Source organism: Canis lupus, chromosome 22 (assembly GCF_003254725.2).
Source record: "Canis lupus dingo isolate Sandy chromosome 22, ASM325472v2, whole genome shotgun sequence".
In the NCBI taxonomy this organism is placed as follows: Eukaryota; Metazoa; Chordata; class Mammalia; order Carnivora; family Canidae; genus Canis; species Canis lupus.
In genome coordinates, this window is record NC_064264.1 from 28398498 (window position 1) to 28422012 (window position 23515).

At 34.7% G+C, this 23515-nt stretch overlaps 1 long non-coding RNA gene across 1 annotated transcript in view; it reads left to right on the forward strand.

Annotated features, from left to right (window-relative positions):
- The window catches only part of LOC112655928 (uncharacterized), an 80163-nt gene extending 61510 nt beyond the window's left edge, over window positions 1-18653 (forward strand). Inside the window, exons 4-5 of the long non-coding RNA XR_003133964.3 lie at window positions 2642-2759; window positions 15484-18653. This is a non-coding gene — a long non-coding RNA (uncharacterized LOC112655928). The remainder of the gene's footprint in view (window positions 1-2641; window positions 2760-15483) is intronic.
- The last annotated feature ends 4862 nt before the right edge of the window (window positions 18654-23515 follow it).

Below are 23515 nucleotides of genomic sequence, written 5' to 3' on the forward strand. Positions count from 1 at the left end.
CCAACAAATGGGTCAAAGAAGAAATTTAAAAGAAGAAAAAAAATATCTGGGAGACAAATGAAAATGGAAACACAACATACCAAATCTTATGGGATGCCACAAAAGCAGTTCTAAGAGGCAGTTTACAGCACTAAAAGTATATCTCAAAAAATAAAAAGAGAAAGATCTCAAATAAACTAACTTTATACCTCAAGGAACTAGAAAAAGAAGCACAAATTAAGCCCAAATTTAGCAGAAGGAAGGAAATAACAATGATTAGAGTGGAAATAAGTAAAATAAAGAACAGAAAAGCAATGAAAAAATGAATAAAACTAAGCTTGCTCTTTAAAAAGATAAACAAAATGGACAAACCTTTAACTAGAGTAACCAAGATTGATACTGAGCACCCACATAAATAAAATAATAAAAGAAAGAAGAAGTATTATAACTGATACTACAGAAATACAAAAACATAGAGACTACTAAGTACAACTACTCACGAACAAATTGAACAAGCTAGAAAGATGGATATATTCCTAGAATCATAGATTCTATCAAGATTGAATCATGAAGAAATAGAAATCTGAACAAACCAATAAAAACTAAGGAGATTGAATCAGTAATCAAAAACTTCCCTGGTGGCTCAGTCAGTTAAACATCTGACTCCCGATTTTGGCTCAGGTCATGATCTCAGAGTTGTTAGATCAAGCTGTGTGTCAGGCCCCATGCTGGACATGGAGCCTGCTTAAGATTGTCTTTCTCTCTCCCTGCTCCCCTGCCCCCCTCCCCCACACACTTGTGTGTTTTCTCTCTCTCTCTCTCTCTTTCTCGAAACAAAATAAAACAAAACCTCCCAACAACAATAAAAAGTCCACAGCCAGATAGATTCATTGATGAATTTTACCAAACATTTAAAGGAGAATTAATGCTAATTCTTCTCAAACAGTACCAGAAAACCAGAGAAAAGGGAACACTCTCAAACTCATTACAAAAAGGCAGCATTACTGCGATACCAAAGCCAGATAAAGACACTACAAGAAGAGAAAACCATAGACCGACCACTCTCCCTGATGAATATAGATACACAAATTCTCAAGAAAGTACTAACAAACTGAATTCTGGAGAACATTAAAAGGATCATGCACCATGATCAAGCAGGATTCATCCCTGGGATGCAAGGATGGTCAGCATATACAAATCAATAAATGTGATACATCTGGTTAATCGAATGAGAGATAAAAAAACATATGATCATTTTAATAGATGCAGAAAAAGCATTTGACAAAATTCAACATCCATTCATGATAAAAACTCTCAACAAATTGGGTAAGGGAGGAACATAACTCAACATAATAAAGGCCATATCAGGACAAGCCCTGAGCTAACACCATACTCACTGGTGAAAGATTGAAAGCTTTTCCCCTAAGACTAGGAATAAGACCAGGATGCTTATTCTCACCACTCCTACCTAACATAATAATGGAAACCCAGAACAATGAGACAAGAAAAATAAATAAAAGCCATCTAAATTGAAAAAGAAGAAGTATAATTGTCCATATTTATAGAACATGATTTTATAGATAGAAAATCTTAAAGATTCTATTAGGAAACTAATAGATCTTATCAATGGATTCAATAAACTTGCAGGCTACAAAGTCAGTAGTGTTTCTGTATACGAACAATAAATTATAAGATGAAAATGAAATAAAGAAAACAATCCATTTACAATAGCATCAACAATAATAAAATATTAGTAAATTTAACCAAGGAGGCGAAATATCTTTATACTGAAAACTATAAAACATGGATAAAAGAAATTGAAGAAGATACAAATAAATGGAAATATATCTTGTGTTCATAAAAGGCCATGCTATCCAAAGCAATCTATAGATTCAATGCAATGCAATGATTTTTGTATATGAAACTTTTTAAAGCGCAAGCAAAAACATAAACAAATGGGACTACATCAAACTAAAATCTTCCGCACATCAAAAGAAATTATCTACAAAGTGAAAAGGCAACCTATGGAATGGGAGAAAATACTTGTACATTCCTAGCAGTGGAATTGCTGAGTCAGAAGGTAAGTGCATATGTAGCTTTGCTAAACACAGCCAAATTTCTCTCCAGAAGGGATATAACAATTTTCTTTTCCACAAGCAATATATGAAAGTGTCTGTTCTCCCCAGCCTCTCCAACAGAATGTGTTGTCTCGCTTTCTAACTTTTACCAGTCTGACAGATGAGAAGTGATATCTTAATATTGTTTGTATTTTAATTTCTTTGATTTTAGTTAGATTGAATATTTTTCATGTTTGAGCATCATTTTCATATCGTTTTAGAGAATTTTTATTCACTCCTTAGTTATCTTTTAAAGAAGTTAATACATAAAAATGTCTGATATTTATTCACATATTTACCATTTCTAGTACTTGTCTACTTTCTATGGATCCAAGTTTCCATCTGATAGCATTTTCTTTGAGCTTGAACTACCTTTAACATTTCCCTTAGAGTAGGTCTGCTGGCAACACATTTTCTCAGCTTTAGTTCTTCCAAAAATGTCTTTTCTTTGCCTTCATTTTTTGACAGATATTTTTGCTAGATATGGAAATCTAGGTTGCCAGTTATTTCCTCCCAGTACTCTATGTTGTGCTGTTGTCTTCCAGCTTACACCTTCTCTGACAAGAAGTCCGAAATCATTCTGATCCTGTTTCTCTGCTTGGCTCCATCTGGTGGTGTTCAATCCCTGAGCACCAGAGAGGACCTCTGGGAAGGAGTTTTCAGGTGGGTGCTGTCCTGTATTGTGTCAGTACTTCCTTCGAGTTTTATCTGTTATACTTACATACACTTTGCCTTTAAATTCTTGTTACAGATTTGTCTGTTTACTTTATCATTCTGCTATTTTTTAGGGATGACAAAAGCCTCAGGTCTTTTCTCCCATATAAAAAGTTAATTATTTTCTAGAATTGTGTTCATTTAAGTTTCTTTGTGCACTCAATTTTGTGATGAGTTAAAAAGAATAAGAGGGGCACCTGGGTGGCACAATCAGTTAAGCTTATTACTCTTGGTTTTGGGTTAGGCTGTGCTCTTGGGGTGATGGGATCAAGTCCTGTATCAGGCTCTGTGCTCCTCATGGAGTCTGCTTGGGATTTTTTCTCCCTCTGCCCCTTCTCACCACCCCATGTACACGCTGTCTCTTACTTTCTAAAATAAATAAATAAATTAATTTTAAAAAAGAATAAGAGGTCATAATTTTGCAGCTTCCTTAGCTTGAGTGTGAGAGCAATGATCTTCTGTGATCCTAATCTAATGGAGAGGTTCCTGGCTTCCAAAGACAATGTTTATAGTTACTCTATTTAGGTCACTTGTACGCACAGTCAATATTTGCTTACTTCACAGTACTCATTAAGGCCCCTGTTAAGATATGATCAGCCTTTATTTTCCTGTAGATATTGTGAGTTTTAGCAAGGAGATAGAAAGTGTAACTGTTAAGCCTAGAAATTATTCAACCTACAATTTCCTACTGGTAATTAAAGAGTGATTGACTTTTGTTTTCAATGCTAGTATTGTCAAAAGGATTCAAGCAATATTATGGTTAAAACTATTATATTAAGTATTAACAGAATATTTGTAGATCACAATGCTCTGTAACCTCTAATAAATTGAAACTTGGTTTTTCTTTTGAATTTCTGTTGAGTTGAGACTCTTTTTTGCACAGACATCTAGCATCACTCAAACACAGATCCCTATAAGAAAATGAAATTTGAGGAAATGGAGGCAGATTTCCAGTTTGCCTCACTCACTCTTCTTTCTTATATAATACATGAACTAAAAGATTTCATCAATCTTCACTAAGATTATGTCACCTCCGCAAAAGTTTTAATGGTTAAGAAAAGTTTGATCATACTTTCAACTCTTATTAGTGTGTTTATTGTCGTTATTTTATTGTATTAGATTCAAGATAACAATCATTTGCATGAATAGATTAAATATTTCATTTCTAGAGGTGAATAGCTTTTCTAACCATCTTTCAATTCAAGGGATTATGTTACTTTTCATTTGAATAAATGTCAGATATTAGGAAATGAAATGGAATGCCTGGAATGCCTTTGTATTTAATTGCATTACAGCCAATTTTGGAATAGCTATTTATTTTTATTGTTTCAAAAAATATTAGTGTGCTGTAAAATCAATATTCTTTCCATTATTCTTTCCAAGGTGGATATTCTAAATGTATTAGTTTTTATTTAGTGATTAACAATTAAATAGTATAAGTATATTCATAACTAGCTTAGAAAAGCATTTGCATATTCCACTCTTTCGGTGTTTATAAACCAAATTAAATATTTTTATGTCTAAGTAGTATTTGTATGAGGTAACCAAGGCATACTTTTCCCATGCTTATTTTTTATCTGTTGTTTGAAATGCAATGGAATAGGGGCACTTGACTGGCTCAGTCAGTAGAGCATTGGACTCTTGATCTCAGAGTTGTGAGTTAAAGCCCCATGTTGTGTGTGGAGCCTACTTAAAAATATTATAAATATCTATAGTAAAGTCATATCAATGGCTTCAGAAATGAAAAGGAATAATGGATAGGGGAGAAAGATATTTCTTTTCCTCATTCCTACCTTTGCCCATAGAAAAAGAGCAGCCATCAACCACTAACACTTTTACTTTTGTGGAAAGTCCTGGATGTGTGTCAGAGATAAGATGAACTGGTTGGCAGAGCAGTATAAGAGAGAGAAGATACAGAGTTAAATCAGCAAAAAATATCCCATGCCTTGAGTGTGTTGTAGCGTTACTCTGCTGGGGCCAGGTGGAAAGGAAGATGTAGTCTGTGTGATTTTCACATTCTATCATCTCTTAAGTGCCTTTAGAAGTGCACTGAACTTAACCCACTGAAAACTAGGTTGAATAAAAGATAAAAATGCTTTCAATTTACTTAGGGCTTTATCAGTTAACTTCTTATCTACCTAATTTGCTTTCCATAAGTTTCTATGGTAAGTGGAACTCAAACTGTTGATTCCACTCTAATTGTGAGGCAACTGAACTGAGAGAATGACTTCCCAAGTTCACATAGACTTCAAATGGCAGAAGCAGACATAAACCAAAGGTTCAGATTTCCAGTCCTCCTATCCATCCAGTCTTCCTGGATGATTGTAGATTTTAAGTTCTAGGGGAGCCAAGTCCTTGAATGACATCTGCGTGTACTGTCCTAAAATTTTTCTGATTAACTTCATTAGCAAAACTCCTCCAAGCAGGACAGCATTAGGTAAAAGAGAAAAGCTATATTGGATGCACTGTAAAGAACGTAAAGAGAAATCAAAGGTGAAGTTAATTCCCAAGTACTCTGAATTTTTCTACTTGTACTTTTTTCTGTGGGATTTATTTATTTATTCTTAACAGATTTATTTATTTATTTTAGAGAAAGAGAGAGAACATGAGCGGGGTGGGGGTGGGGCAGAGGCAGAGGGAGAGAATCTCAGGCATATGCTCTGCTAAGTGTGGAGTCTGATGTGGGGCACCACACAGGGCCAGATCTCACAACGCTAAGATCATGATTTTAGGTGAAATCAAGAGTCAGATGCTTCAGTGACTGAGTCACCCAGGTGCCCTTGTGGCCTCTTTTTAGATCTTTACTCTGTTTTGCAGTTCAACTATAAATTCCTATTTTGCCTATCCTGAAGTCAAACAATGGTCAACAGCCACATGTACAGTTAGTTTATTGTTTGTACATTCATTTATTTAGCATTTACTGAATCCTGACTATATACTAACCATTAGTATTTGGCCTAGGAATTTAAAAATAATTAAAAAGAATTTCCTCCTTTTAAGGAGCATGTAGTGTAGTAAACAAGACAGAAAAATTAACAGAGACCATGGTTTTTCTATTGACTACAAAATAATGATCAAATGCATTAGATGCTTCCTGCCCTGACACTCTCCTTTCCCATTGCTGTTTTACTCAAGAAAATGAAATTCCTGAGTAAAAACTCTTTTAGAAAATGCTCTTCTAGATATTTAGGTTCAGAATGGAATCTGCAAATGTGCAGGGTTCTGTTCTATTTAATCATGTGGTAACCTCAGAAAGAGTGGGGCTGTTTGCTTACAGAATTTCTCTAAATACTCTGTATCTCCTCTTTGAAAGAATTCCATGTGCATTTGTAACTATTGTCCAGTATTATTTGGTAGAACAATGCATTTGCTACTGTGATAGAGTAGAGGTCCTCAAAGTACAGACTGTGGAACACTAGGGCTCCCTAAGAGCCTTTAGAAGTCTGTAAAGTCAAAACTATTTTCATAATTGGAAAACACTTGATCTACTTAAAACACTTCTGACACCAAATATGTAGGGTTTTTTTTCCCACATCAGCAACCAATTCTTTGACTCCTTGGACAATGACGAGGTGTCCACTGATTCAAATAAATTAACCCACAAGTTAAGGGCTCAGTTCCACAAGGCTGCTCCCACTTCAGATATAGTCACAAGTCCCTCACCTCCCACACTTCCCATTGACCAGACACAAATTGAGGGTTTCCTGATCCTCTCCTCAGTTTCAATAATTTGCTAGAACAGCCCATAGAACTCAGAAATAGTTTACTTACTATTGCCATTTTATTATATAGGATAGTAATCAGGAACAGCCAAATGGAAGAGGTACATAGGACAAGGTATGAGGTAGAGACAGAGCTTTTCTGTCCTCTCTGGGTAAACTATGCTCCCAACATCTCAATGTGTGCACCAACACAGAAGCTCTCTGAATCTCTGTTTGTATGGTGAGTTCATAACCTAGACATGATTGATTAAACAACTGGCCATTAATGCTTAATTCATTTCCAGCCTTTTTCTCTTTCCCAAAGTGAATTTATCTTCTGTTAAGTTTTGTATTATAAAATAATACATTCATGTTTCTATAGCAAAGAAAAACCAGCATAAAACACACTTAAAATAGACCAAGATTTCATGGTAAATAGTAAGCCAAAAAAAGGTTTAATTATGATGTCATCTTTAAAAAATGAAACTACATCCTAAAATTTGTATGGAACCACAAAAGACCCCAAATAGCCAAAAGATTCTCGAGAATAAAGCATAAAGCTGGAAGTATCATAATCCCAGACTTCAGTATATTACAAAGCCATAGTAATCAAAACAGTATGGTACCTGCACAATAATACACATAGTTCAAAGGAACAGTTAGGGAGTCTAGAAATAAGCCATACTTATATGGTCAATTAATCTTTGACAAAGAAGGCAAGAATATACATGCAGAAAAGACAATCTCTTCAACAAATGGTACTGGGAAAACTAGATAGCTACATGCAAAATAATGCAACTGGAGAACTTTCTTTCACTATACAGACACACACACACAACACACACACAAAAAAACCCCCAGAAAATAGATTAAAGACCTAAATGTGAGACCTAAAATCATAAAAATCAGTAATTTCTCTGATATTTGCCACAGTGACATGTTTATAGATATGTCTCCCTAGGCAATGGGAACAAAAACAAAAATAAACTATAGGACTACTCAAGAAAAAAAACAAAAAGACAAAACAAAACAAAAGAACCTTTTGCACTGCAAAAGAAACAATCAACAAAACTAAAAGGCAACCTATTTGTAAATGATATATCTAATAAGGAGTTAATATCCAAAATATACAAAAAACTTAACTCAGTACCAGAAAGAGACAAAGAAATCAATTAAAAAATGGGCAGAGGACATGAACAGACATTTCTCCAAAGAAGACATACAGATGGCTAACAGACACATGAAAAGATATTTGACATCACTAATCATCAGGGGAATGCAAATCAAAACCACAACAAAATATCACTTTATACCAATCAGAATGGCTAGTATCAAAAAGATAAAAAATAATAAATGATGAGGATGTAGAGAATAGGGAATATTTGTGTACTGTTGGCAGGAATGTAAATTGGTGCAACAACTGTGGAAAACAGCATGGAAGTTCATAAAAAATTAAAAATAAAAATACCATATGATCCAATAATTCCACTATTAGGTATTTACTGAAAGAAAACAAAAACACTAATTTGAAAAGATATATGCAGCTATATGTTTATTGCAGCATTATTTATGTTAGCCAAAATATGGAAGCAACCCAAGTGTCATCAACAGATGAATGAATAAAAAAAAAGAGGTTATCTATTTATCTATCTATCTATCTATCTATCTATCTATCTATCTATCTATCATCTATCTATCTGTAATGGAATGTTATGGAATACTAGTCAGCCATAAAAAGAATGAGATTTTGCTATTTGGGACAACATGGATGGACCTAAAGGGTGTTGTGTTAAGTGAAATAACTCAGACTGAGAAAGAAAATACTCTATGATTTCACTTATATGTGAAATCTAAAACAAACAGAAGCAGGTTCATAAATATAGGGAACAAACTGATAGTTATGGGGGGGGAGAGGAAGGGAGCAAAATAGGTAAAGGGGATTAAAAGGAATGAAATTCCAGTTATAATATAAATAAATGCCAGAAATAAAAAAAGTACACCATAGGGGATATAGTCAGTAATACTGTAATAACATTGTATGGTGACAGATACTATACTTATTGTGGTGAGCACTGAGTAATGTATAGAACTGTTGAATCACTATGTTTTACACCTGAAGCTATTATTATGCCAATCTTACTTCAATAAAAATAAAAAAGAATGAAATTATGTATTACATAATAAGTTATGCATATTATTTTAGTATGACCAAGAATGAATCAATTAAACAATTTCAACTGATACAATATTTTGGACAAAATAATGTGAAAACAAATTATCTTTGCTTGATGTTTGTATAGTGTAACTATGGAGAGAGCCATTTGTCCTGAAGATCATTTGCCTCAAATGTTTCTTTCAGTCCTTTTGTAGTCATTATGCTTGCCTTTTCCTACTGTTCTTTCTATTTTCTCTAGACTGATTGTTGATTAATTTTACTAGATATTAATTTATCAAAAACTTTGTGTATGTTTTAAGTAATCTTCTGACTTCAATTTTCATTTGCAAGTGATTTGCCCAGTAGTGTCAGATATCCCCAAATCAACAAGAGACCTGTGTTTACAGAAAATACTAGACAAGAGCGTCACCTGGGTAATGGTGTCAGTTAACTAGTGAATGTTTTCATATTAGGATGACTTTTGCTTTTGTATGTGACTTCAGGACAGAAGAAACTCATAGAATGCATACTTGGACAATAAGTTCAAGTTTATGCTTACAAACTCCCACATATACTTCCACCTTCAAAATTTCTTTTAGGTATTTCCAGAACCCTGTTTTCTTATGCAGAGAGATACATCATTCATGTTGAAATGGACTGAATTGATGGATGCTCTTCTAACAAATCAGATCTAAAGACACTTGGAGAAAATGAAGGGATGGAAAAGCATTTATCATGCAAATGGAAGTGAAAAGAAAACCAGGGTAGCAATACTTATATTGAACAAAATAGACTTTAAAACAAAGAGACAAAGAAAAACACTATATAATCCACAAAGGGAACAATCCAACAAGAATAACAATAGTAAATGTTTATATGCCCAATATGGGAGCACTTAAGTATATAAAGCAGCTAATAACAAACATAAACAAAGTAATCAATAGTAATATAATAATAGTAGGGGACTTTAACACCCCACTTACATCAATGGGTAGATCATCCAGACAGAAAATCAACAAGGAAACAGTGGCTTTGAATGACACAAAGGACCAGATGGATCTAACAGATATATTCAGAACATTCTATCCTAAAACAGCGGGACATACATTCTTTTCAAGTGCATGTGGAACATTCTCCACAATACATCACATATTAGGTCACAAAACAAGTCTCAACAGATTCAGAAAAATCAAAGTCTTACTAACTTTTCCAACCATAACACTATGAAACTAGAAGTCAACCACAAGAAAAATCTGGAAAGAACACAAACACATGGAGGTTAAATAACATGTTATTAAACAATGAATGGGTCAACCAAGAAATCAAAGAAGAAATCCAAAAACATGCTGACAAGTAAACATGGAGACAAGTAAAGATGGAAATATAATGGTCCAAAATCTTTGGGATGCAGCAAATGCTGTCCTAAGAGGGAACTTTATAGCAGTTCAGGCCTATCTCAAGAAGCAAACAAAACAAAACAAAACAAAACAAAAATAACAACAAAAAACCTCAAATAAAAAAATCCTGACCTTATACCTAAAGGAGCTAGAAAAAGAAGAACAAATAAAGCCCCAAACCAGCAAAGGAAGGAAATAATAAATATTAGAGCAGAAATAAGAGAAATCGAAATTTTAAAATCCATAAAACAGATAAATGAAACCAGGAGTTGTTTCTTTGTGAAAAAATCAACAAAACTGATAAAGTTTTTGCCAGACTCATCAGAAAACAAAATTAAACAAAAAACAATCCAGAGAGAGAGAAAGAGAGGACTCAAACAAAATCAGAAAGGAAAGAAGAAAAATAACAACCAAAACCAACCAAAAGAAGAGAAATAACAACTAAAACCATGCAAAGGATTATAATAGAATATTGCGAAAAATTATATGCCAATAAATTGGACAACTTAGAAGAAATAGATAAATTCCTAGAAACATAATATACCAAAACTAAATCAGGAAGAAATAGAAAATTTGAGCAGACCAATTACCTACCAGTAATGAAATTGAATCAAGAATGAAAACCTCCCAACAAACAAAAGTTCAGGACCAGACAGCTTCACAGGTGAATTCTACCAAGCATTTATAATTTTTATTTAATTAATTAATTTATTTTTTTTTAATTTTTATTTATTTATGATAGAGAGAGAGAGGCGCAGAGACATAGGCAGAGGGAGAAGCAGGCTCCATGCACCAGGAGCCCCATATGGGATTCGATCCCGGGTCTCCAGGATCGCGCCCTGGGCCAAAGGCAGGCGCTAAACCACTGCGCCACCCAGGGATCCCTATTTAATTTATTTTTAAAAAGACTTTATTTATTTATGAGAAAGAGAAAGAGAGAGAGCAAGAGAGAGTGAGAGGAGATGGACAAATAGACTCAGTGCTGAGCCTAGAGCCTGATGAGGGGCTCAATCTCACAACCCTGAGATCATGACCTGAGCCAAAATCAAGAGTTAGAGGCTTAACCAATTGAGCCAGTCAGATATCCCTCTACCAAACATTTAAAGAAGAGTTAATAACTATTTTTTTAAACTCTTCAAAAAAAAGTGGAACAGGAAGGAAAGCTTCCAAATTCATTTTATGGGGGCAGCATTACCCTGATACCAAAATCAGATAAAGTCACTGAAAAAAAAAAAAAAAAAAAAGAACTACAGGGGTGCCTGGGTGGCTTAGTTAGTTAAGCATCTGACTCTTTATCTCAGCTCAGGTCTTGATCTCAGGGTCATGAATTAAAGTCCCTCATTGGGCTCCATGGCTCCATGCTGGACATAGAAACTACCTAAAACAAACAAACAAATGAACAAAAAACTACAGGCCAATATCTCTGATAAACATAGATTTAAAAAATCTTCAACAAAATATCAGCAAACTGAATCCACCAATACATTTAAAAAATCATTCATGATGATCAAGTGGGATTTATTCCCAGGCTGCAAAGGTGGCTTGATATTCACAAATCAATCAACATGATACATCACAGCAACAGAGGAAAGGATAAAAACCATATGATCATTTCAATAGATGCAGAAAAAGCATGCGATAAAGTACAACGATTCACAGTGAAAGCCCTCAACAAAATAGGTTTAGAGGGAACATACTTTAACATAATAAAGGCCATATATAAAAAACCTACAGCAAATATTATCCTCAATGGTAAAAGCCTGAGAGCTTTCTCCTAAGATCAGAAACAAGGGATGGCCACTCTCATCTCTTTTATTCAACACAGTGCTGGAAGTCCTAGCCAGAGCAATCAGATAACAAAAAAGAAGAAATAAGAGGCATCTAAATTGGTAAGGAAGAAATAAAACTTTCACTGTTTGCAGATGACATGATCATACATATAGAAAACCTGAAAGACTCCACCAAAGAAACTATTAGAACTGATATATGAATTCAGGAAGGTCTCAGGATATACAAAATCAATATACAGAAATCAGTTGCATTTTTTAAAAAGATTTTATTTATTTATTCATGAGAGACACAGAGAGAGAGGCAGAGACATAGGCAGAGGGAGAAGCAGGCTCCTTTCATGGACCCTGGAATCATGACCTGAGCCGAAGGCAGATGCTCAACCACTGAGTCACCCATGTGCCCCTCAGTTGCAGTTCTATACACTAATATAGAAGCAGCAGCAGAAAGGCAGAAAGAGAAAATAAGAAAACAATCCCATTTACAATTGCATCAAAAAATAATAAAATACCTAGGAATAAACTTAACCAAGGAGGTTAAAGAGACATACTCTGAAAAGTATAAAATACCAATGAAAGAAATTGAAGATGACACAAACAAAAGGAAATATTGGAAGAACAAATATTGTTAAAATGTCTACACTACCTAAAGTAATCTGCAGATAAATTGCAATCCCTTTCAAAATACCAATATTTTTAACAGAATTAGAACAAATATTTCTAAAATTTGTATGGAACTACAAAAGACCTTGAATACCCAAAGCAATCTTGAAAAAGAAAAGCAAAGCTGGAGGTATCATAATCCCAGATTTCAAGATATACTACAAAGTTGTAGTGATCAAAACAGTATAGTACTGGCACAGCAATAGACCCATAGATCAATAGAACAGAATTGAGAACCTATAAACAAACTCACAAGTATATTGTCAATTAATGTTTGACAAAGGAGGCAAGACTATTCAATGGAGAAAGACAGTGTTCAACAAATGGTGTTGGGAAAAATGGACAGCAATATGCAAAAGAGTGAAACTGGACAACTTTCATATATCATACATAAAAGTAAATTCAAGATGAATTAAAGAGACCTGAAACCATAAAATGTGAGACTGAATGTGAGACTTGAAAACATACAAATCCTAGAATAGAGCACAGGGATAAAAACTGTTGGCCGTAGCAACATTTTCTATGTCTCCTAAAGCAAAGGAAATGAACAAAATTAAAAATTGCAAAAATGAGCAAAATTAAACTATTGGGACTACGTCAAAATAAAAAGCTTCTGCACAGCAAAGAATTCAAACAATTGACAAACTATAAGACAACCCATGAATCAGAGATTTGCAAATGATATATTTGAGAAAGGATTAGTATCCAAAATATATAAAGAGCTTTTCTCCAAAGATGGCCAATAGACACATGAAAAGATGCTCACGATCACTCATCATCAGGGAAATGGAAATGAAAAATTGAGCTATCACCTGACACCTGCCAGAATGACTAAAATAAAAAATACAAGAAACAGCAAGTGTTAGCTAGCATGTGAAGAAAAGGAACCCTCTTGCATTGTTGGTGGGAATGCAAACTTGCAGCCACTGTGGAAAACAGCATGGAGTTTCCTCAAAAAAAGTTAAAAATAGAACTATCATATGATAATTATATACCATAATTATATATATATATATACACACACACCATAATTATCATATGATAGTATGATATATATATCATATATATATATATATCTCACTCTACTACCCCTCTCAACCCACCACAACCCCATAATCCACTATATTTCCTCAACCTACCACAACCCCACAACCTACATCTCCTCAATCCACCACAACCCCACAACCCACATCTCCTCAACCCACCACATTTCCTCAACCCACCACAACCCCACAACCCTTCAACTCACCACAGTCCACTGCCACTCAACCGTCCACAGCCCCTCACCCTGTCACAATCCCTTACCTTGCTATGACCTCTCCTATGAGCCTCCTCATAGGATAGGCCTAGCACCTCTACTCACCCTGCCATGATGGCTGATCCTACCTCAACCCCTATGATCACTATCAAGTCCATTCTAATTTAAATATATATTTTTTTATATATAGTTATATATCTAACTTAAATATACTATATATATAGTATTCCATATATAATAGAATACTACTCAGCCATAAAAAATGAAATTTTGCCATTTGCAACAACATGGATGGATCTAGAGCGTATCATGCTAAGTGAAATTAGTCAGTTAGAGAAAGAGCAATATCATATGATCTCACTCATATGTGGAATTTTTTTTTTTTTTTTTTAAATATTTATTTATTTATGATAGTCACAGAGAGAGAGAGAGAGAGGCAGAGACATAGGCAGAGGGAGAAGCAGGCTCCATGCACCGGGAGCCCGATGTGGGATTCGATCCCGGGTCTCCAGAATCGCGCCCTGGGCCAAAGGCAGGCGCCAAACCGCTGCGCCACCCAGGGATCCCCTCATATGTGGAATTTAAGAAACAAAACAAATGAACAAAGAAAAAAAAGACAAACCAAAAATCAGTCTCTTTATTATAGAGAACAAACTGGTGGTTATCAGAAGGAAGGTGGTGGGAGTTAATGAGTGAAATAGGTGATGGGGATTAAAGAGTACTTATCATGATAAGCACTGAGTAGTGTATAGAACTGTTGAATCATCATACTGTATACCTGAAACTAATATACACTGTATGTTAACTATACTGGAATTTAAAAAAATATAGAATGCCATGCATAAAAAATAAGCAAATTAATATTTGTCTTATAAAAAGCATAGAAAGAAAATTGAGAGAAAATTTATTACAGTAACTCCAAATACAAGTAGAATTTACAAATATAGTTTTATTAATTTTCCATAAAGAAACAAATGTGTACATATGCATAATTATATATGTGTGTTTTAAAAAATAATAGTCACTTTTTTGTATTTAGGAGTATATTAATTTTATTATATTAAGATTTTTTTAAAGTGTATCATAAACTTATTTTGTTTGTTTTTATGATAGATTCCAATTTGTGTTTTATTTGAAATACTGACATCAGCCATATAGCATATAATATTGTCATATTTTGCTATCATCAGCTTGGTTTTGGTTTTTCTATTTAAAAATATTACTCTTGTATCAAAAAGAAAATAAGGATATAGAACTTTTATGTATGTGTGTATGTATTTATATATTTTTAAAATATTTTATTGAATTATTTGAGAGAGACAACATGACTGGGGGAAGGTGCAGAGGGAAAGGGAGAAGCAGGTTCCCCACTGAGTGGGGAGCCAGATGTGGTGCTCCATCCAGGGCCCTGAGATAATGGCCTGTGCCAAAATCAAGAGTGTGATACTTATGGATTAAGCCACTCAGGCACCCCAGGATATAGAACTTTTAAAAGAAATTCTTTATATTTTAAAATGATGGTAATATTTCATTATGAAAAATAGGACACACCCACTAATAGAAAATGTAAAAGATACAAGAAAGCAGGAAAAAAGCTATCGGAATGACTGTTGACATTCCTAATATTTTTTGTTTTTTTCTATGCTATATAAATTTTATATATTTTAAATCAAACTGCTGATAATATTTGTTCTCCTTTTTTCTTTTTAAAGTAAGAAGAAAACTTTGAAAATCCTTGAATGGGGTCTCGCACATATTAAGCTACCTTCTCTGTCCACTTTGTCAAAGAACAGTATGGCTTAGTTCATTGTAGTCATGCTTATAATGACATTTTGAATCTATTTACATACATCATCTCATTCAGTTTCCTCAAGAATACTCCGATAAAACTGTTATTCCTATCAATTTTATAGGCAAGAAAATCAAAGCTCTTAGAGATCTGGCAATTTGCTCCAAGTTCTATTGATTTTAAGATTGGAACTCAGGTTTCATTTGAGGGTAAAGCCTCCAATTTTAACCCTAAACTTTATTGCCAGCTCTGTCAAGGTGATTGAGTAATATTTAAACTGAAAAGAAAAACAGGTTAGATGGCTTCGTGGTCATCACAGTCACAGAAACCACCTTTTTAGATTTGTGCACTACTGGTTGAACAACTGATACATTCTCCTTTGGATGGGAAAATCTGAGTTTGCCTTACTGAGCTGCTGCTTTTTCCATAGACTGTGGGAAAATTGAGGATATCCTTGCTCCAAAGACCTAGGCCATGGCAGGTATTCTTCTACAGGAGGACCAGAGAGGTGCATAGTGGCAGCCTGCACAAGAGTGCATGGTTTCTAGTCTTCAGGGGCACCCTGGTGAGTAACTGCACTGTGTTGTTGGCTTCCTACTTTGTGACTGACTGGGAAAGATCATTCTAATCAAGACAGTAGACCTCCAAGTCTACTTAGAGGGGAAATATCAGGATGACAACCAGGATGAGAAGAACATCCAGAATCTGTGTATTTCTGCTACCATTCTGCAGCCCAACTCTGACCTCATCCTGCTTGATGCTAAGTTTACCATTTTGAAGCTCCTGAACAAGGCTCATGTCAGCCCCCTCATCCAGCTCATTTTCCTTGAGGCCACTTGGGACCTCAGCATCTCCTTCCAGGAGTCCCACATCACTGTGGCCTGCTGGAAGGTGCTGGCCAAGTGAAAGACCACTGGCTTCAAGAATAATATATGCTGTGCTCAGGAGTGGTCAAGGTAGCAGACTCATTGCTGCGTGAGGAACATCATGAAGACCATGGCATTCTAGTGAGTGACATTGATAACATGCCATTTGGGACACTACCTCCTTTTTTAATATCTGCTTCAGAGACGGTATGTGTGTATGTGTGCTTGTGTGTAGTCTTTCAGTATATCCATCCATCCATCCATCCATCCATCCATCCATCCATCTCTCTGTTGCATGAGGCAGTGTGGACCTAAAGTGTGACTTTACCTGCAAATTTGGCTGTGCCAGGAAGAGGCTTCTGATTTCAGAGACAAAACTCAGTGGAGGGTGAGTAGAGCTCAGTTTCTAGTAGGCAACTGCTTCCTTGACTGCTCCAACAACCATTTGGAAGACACCAGAGTTTTCAAGTTCTTCAAAGACAGACTATATGAGTAGCAAAGAAAATCTTCCCATTCAACCAATCCAGTGGCCTTCTCCATCCTGCAGTGGTGTGAATGGCATGGTCAGTTCTGAGGGGAGATCTAGGTTTCATGAGGCCTATTCTGAGGTTCCAGAGAATCCAAGTTCTAACGATCTGACTGCAAGATGGCCCGGGACAGTGGAGCTTTGAAGAGGCACATGCTTTTTTGTACATTGCCACAGTACAGTGTGGTCCTTTTCCCTTCCAATGTCCTATACACATATTACTAAAACAAGGGTTGGTTTCTGACCTACAAAAAAACAAAACAAAACAAAAAAAACAAGTCTCCAAGCAAACAAAACAACAAACCCTTGAGTGGAGTGAGTGCTTAGTATTTACAGATGATTGAATGGGCAAGGGAAGAGAAACAAGTGAGGGAATCCAAATCTGTTCAATGAACACAAAGGGAAAAATCCTCGGGAAGTCAGTGGGGGAAAGGTTTTCCAAAGGAAGTGGATCTGAGATACTGGGCTACAGATCTCACAGGCAGAAGAGAAGAAACAGGAAGACAGTCAAGACTGGGACAGAAAATGAAGCAAAACATCTCAAAGGGTTTTTGGGATCCTATGCCTGGCATTGTAATTAGTGGGTGGTTTCCTCTGATTTAAGAGTCGGAAAAAATGTATGAAAGGCTCTCCAGGGACTGAGTGGATGGTAAAGAATCCCTACTGTAGATGCCAGGTACACAGACAAGTCTCTAATGAGTATTTTCCAGTATCAAGTTCAACTGGCACTGAACATACATACAAAAAGCGGATGAATTATTTTGGCATGTGGCTATTACATCTACCTTGTCACTGCCTCTGTCCCAGTGCATTGCAGCCGACACAATGTTTCCACTCAGAAGACATCAAAAGGTATATCTCACTTTAAATATGGTAAAAGAAACCCTGATCACACAATTTGAGACTTTTAATATGAGCTCTTCGTTGAATCTCTTTGCTTAATGTTTTCAGAGGTCAAAAGGAGTTGTTAACTGTCTGCCTTGAACCACAGAGAAAGTTACTGCTCATTCTAAGTGCAGATTTTTAGGAGGGTGTTCCTGGCAATTGCTTGCAGTTGGCTTTTTCAAATTTAAATGGGAATTAATATTCAGAACTGGTTTTGGTGGACAGGTGGGAAGATTCTGGAAAATAGGCCGTTTGTCAAGATGAATCTGGGCTACAACTTTTAAAGCGTTGTTGGTATATTTATCATAATTTTGGGCTAAAAACATATTAGTACTGTTTTTCACAAGCCTATTCATAATGAAATTTGTAATACTTTTTTCCCTGAAATGTCTTAATAATATGGCCTCCTTAAAGAAAAGTTTATGTAATACCTATGATTTGACTTATTTTATAGGATGCCCAAGTAATGTTTCACAAAGAATGTGTCTCATGTGCTTACTATTTTGAAAATCACTATAGTAGATGCTATCTCTAATGCCATTCTCAATATGCTCCATTTTGAAACTTCCACTATTAACTATTTTTGGTGTTATTTCCAATTTTACTCACTTTCTTTTATAATAAATCAATATCAAGCCTTTATTTTTGAGGTGTTATATTTCATATCTGTGTGTCCACCCATGGTTGAATATGGATATTGTGTACATTCAATGAGTACTCTCTATCCTTCGTCTTCTGAGCCTGGAGTACTTGCAAAAATATTTTGGTGAATGAATTAATTGATGCAAAACATGGGTCTAAGTATCACAGTATTAAATGGGCAAAAAAAATACTTAATACATTTTGGACTAATTATTAGTTCACTAAAAAATATAGAATCAAGAATGGTAATATAACCATAATTTTTTGTTTTTACTTAAATTTATATCAACAAAATAAAAATATAACTCAAAATACCTAATTGTGTGGATATATTTTCAGCGTTTAAGAACTACTAGTTAAAAATACATCTGTAGGATGTTCTATCTAAAATTTCATTTTTTGGAGATAATTTAAAAAATAAACAAATATCAGAGGGCTCATTTGATTACCTAGAGATCAGTAAATAGAAGTCCTACTTCCCTTCAGAGCTTTTGCCATGATTAAACAGGAATTGTTCATCCAGAGCTCCTGAAATAAGACATCTAATTAGGGTACATGCTAACTCATCTTGAAACTGATGGAGGAGAGTTGAACACAGAGGTTAAACATGATCTAAGATTATTGGAAAAGCTTCCAGGAATTCATTTTCGCAGTAGAGAATGTAAACTGTTATAATTAACACCACTATTCCCAGTGTAATTTCTTCAATATTTGCAATTATTAGATTCTAAATAAGTATAAAATGTAGTATATAAGAATTGTACTTAGCTAAGCAGTATTGGTGATATAACTGAATGAATTATTTTTCATTTTGTTTAACATTTTGAAGCCAACACATATTTTTCCAAATGGGTTCTCTATAGAACCTATTTATTCTGCCTTAGGTTTATGATGTTAAATATGAATCAAAGTGGTTAACTTCCTAGGTATCTACTGAAAGTTCTTGTCATTTAAACTATATATTATAAAGGAAGTTTTGAGTATTTCAGTAATTCCTAGGAGAGTCACTTTCTAGTTAAGGTACAAGTAATTTATATTCTGAGTTGAATCATTTGGGGGAAATTCTTCCAGAAAGTTAAAGCCTGACCAAGAGCAGTGCTTTTAAGGCTTTAATTAGAGAAGTAGGCCTACATTATTTAAATGCTTTTTAAATATATCTTATATGCGAACCTGTTTTTTAGATATTCAAAGAAATTTTTAAAAAAATTCATGGAAATTTGGAAACTTTGGAAATTATTTATAATTGAGTACAAATTGGCAAAATATGGCTTGCTTTGAGCCTCATTTATGAGTTTGGAACTCAGCCTTTGATGGCTAACTCGGGAAGTGTTGGTGTTTAATGGAAAGAATCCTTGACGCTGATACTACTTATCACCTCCTGTTTTTAGTTCATCCTTCAAAAAAAGGTTTTCAAACATCATGATTTTCTTATGCTTGCAAATTAAAAACATCATCAAATAGACTAAATAAAAAATAAGATTTAAAAAAATATTTTCTAAACAAAGCAGCTGATTCATTAAAAAAAATGGTGGCCATGCTTCTCTTTTTCACCATAGACCAACTTATCCAGATATATTATTCAGTACTCACAGTCTTAAAGTTCTTGAAGCCTCTTTTGGGCACCATATATTTTATATTTTTTGTACTTTTCAATCTGTGATTAATGCTTAAGGTATATACAAACAATTCCTTTAAAATAAATTTAGTATGTGGGGGATTTTTAGAAAACCCAGGGATTTACAAATAATTGAGAGATTTGAAAAGAGCACTTTAGCAGTCAGACTTTGGACTCAGTTTGTAGTGAAGGAACTATAAGATTAATAGTAAAAAGATGAACATGGAAAACAAGAGAATCCTTATATAAAGAGGAGTCAAGTTCAAAAGTGATAATTCTTTCTTGAATTGAGGAACTCAGTATTCATGAGGTAGGTCTTCCTCCAACCCTCTGACCCTCTCACATATATCCTGCTTTTTTAGCTTTAGCAGTGAACTCTATTACAGTTAACTCCTTTTATGTATGTGTGAAATTAGTCAGGTCTGAAATGGACTCCAGGCCTCTGGGTCCATGCTTCTCTTCTACAGAATTACTGAGGAACTATGAACTATTGTGCCATGAAAGAATATAAAGGCCAATTTATTAACATGCGTCTGCATATATCTTGTTATTATTTGCAAGTCTTAATGTTAACCAGTCACTTCAAGTTTTATAGGATGTAATCTAGTACATGTAAATAAAAGTCAGGGTTCTTGAAATAAAGCCATAAAAGTACCAGATTGCATTCAAAGAGCAGATGTTTTGTGATGTCAAGCTGAATATTTATGGTCTTCCTTTAAGCCAATCACTGAAACTGACAATTTATCACAAATTATTTGACCATCTTAAGAGAACAATTTCATTAGAAAGAGGCTAAAAACTTTGCTTTGCAAACAAATAAACAGATTTTTATTCTTAAGAAAAGGAAAGGAATCCAATACAAGACAGAAGTAGAAAAATTCTGCAAATATATTCAAGATTCTCTGATTAGTAGTGACTAGTGACCCATAACAACTAGCTTAGATGTCTCTTAATTAGATTGTGCTAAGTACTCCAATTTACCTGAAAGTTGAAAAAATTACTCCAAATTTGGTTCTTACTAATTTAAATTCTCAATCAAAGTAAATTTAGTGATGAAGTTGGGTATATAAAAATGTGTTAATGAACATCTTATTTATGGTTGGTCTAGGAAGTGTTCCCAGTTTATTCTGGCTTTTTTATAGCAAAGGTCAGAAAGGAACTTGAGAATTTACTTTCTGTTAAACAAACATATCACTCCTGCTGTTTTTTTTTGTTGTTGTTGTTAATTTTTTATTTATATATGATAGACACACAGAGAGAGAGAGAGAGAGAGAGGCAGAGACATAGGCAGAGGGAGAAGCAGGCTCCATGCACCGGGAGCCTGATGTGGGATTCGATCCCGGGTCTCCAGGATCGCGCCCTGGGCCAAAGGCAGGCGCCAAACCGCTGCGCCACCCAGGGATCCCTGTTTTTTTTTTTTTTTTTTTTTAATGAGGGAAAGGGATACTATTATTCACTATGTTTCCCTTGTGTTAAGACATGTAAGTTCATAATAGAGTAGAATCATAAGTAAGGTTGCTTAAGTGAAACTTGAACCCCCTATACAACATCTCTAACATGTTATTCTATCTCTACTGGAGTATTCCAGTAATGAAGTAGTCTGATTGGTCTTTAGGTGGATCATTTTTTTAAAGATTTATTTTATTTGTTTATGATAGAGAGAGAGAGAGAGAGAGAGGCAGAGACACAGGAGGAGGGAGAAGCAGGCTCCATGCCGGGAGCCTGACGTGGGACTTGATCCGGGGACTCCAGGATCACGCCCTGGGCCAAAGGCAGGTGCTAAACTGCTGAGCCACCCAGGGATCCCAGGTGGATCATTTTGTATCAACTTGGATTATTCACAAGTTCATTCACTTAACATAGTCCTAAGAAATGGAGCAACCATATTGAACCAAACAAATGTAGTCCCTCTCCATGTGGAATGTATAGACTGATTTTTTATATTAAGTCAAATTCTACCTCTCTGTAACATCCCAACTTCTCCTATTTGTTTTAATCATATCCACTTTCTATTCCAATAACCTACACAGTTAACCATGCTCTCTTTTGTTAACTGATACATAAAGTGATAATTTTTACATAAAACCTGATTAAAAATAAGCTTTGAAGGTGAAAATTTGAGCTAGCAGTATAGTATAGGCTATTTGCAAAACATTTCAGCTAAAACATGTATGAACAGATGCACTGAAAGTTCTACCATTTTCCTTCCTCTGGTCCATGTTCCTGAGCTTGTTTCATTAAAGCTCAGTGAGTAAAACTGATTGACAAGTAAAGCAATGTAAATGCAAATACCTGAATCCACAATAGGGCCGCCCATTTAGAAGAGAATTGATGGCTCTATAAATACAATACTAAATAAATACGTATGTGTTGAGAATTACCTACAAAACACCATTATTTTGTTCTTAGAAATATTTTGTTGTTGTTTTATAGGTGGTTACCAAAATTATTTTTTAAATGGACATAAAATAGACATTAATTATCTGCAGATTATATATGGGAAAGAATTTAACATATAATCTCATGCACTAGAAGACCAATTATTCTTTGAACCAAACCTTCCACCACCAATAATGGAATGCAGCCATATTTCCTTAATTGGCTCATGAATATGTTAAAGGAACAGAGTTATGATCTTTTGCATATTTATCAATTCTATGTTTTCCTACTTATCTAGAAAGATTAACTTTGACAAAGAAAGAACTTATATTGACTTATTTTTTAATTCAAAAAACATATTTTATGTCTTAATTTACAGTCTTCATAGTATGTCTTCACAGTGAATGCAGAATAATTATTGATTTTATCATTTCAAAAAAATGGTGAATGAGTTATTTAGACCAGCTTTTCATTTTGTATAAATGTAAAATCTCCTTTTCAATGTTTCTAAATGTTACTCTACCTTATCAAGCAGATCCATAAGTTGTAACTGCCACTATACAGCATTTTCCTTGTCATCATTATTTTCATCATAAATGAAAGCATCCATTTTATTAGCATAATCCTCTATCAATATTCTGGTGCTAAATATGTTTTTGTTGATATATATTGGCAAAAGGGATCAACTGAAAAGGAGGAGGTGGAGAATGTTGTCTGGATTGCTTCATTTTTGTTAAAATGACCACTTTCTTGTTTTCTGACCAGGAAGGGCAAGAGTAAGTATGATAGCATTTGTCATCCTGGAAAAGAACAGGCTCAAATCATGAGTACAGTTTAGGTAGTAATGGAAGGAAAAGCAGTAAGGAGAGAAAAATTTCAATGCGTGACAATCTAAGTGGGGAATTGAGTCAATTGGACAATTCTTTGCCCTGTGATTACTCTGTACTCCCAGGTACAGTTGCCATGACATGCTGTCAGAATTAAAGGACTGTTTCCTGAGGTATAGTCCTATCCAGGCTGAATCACTAGGAAAGTGGCTTGT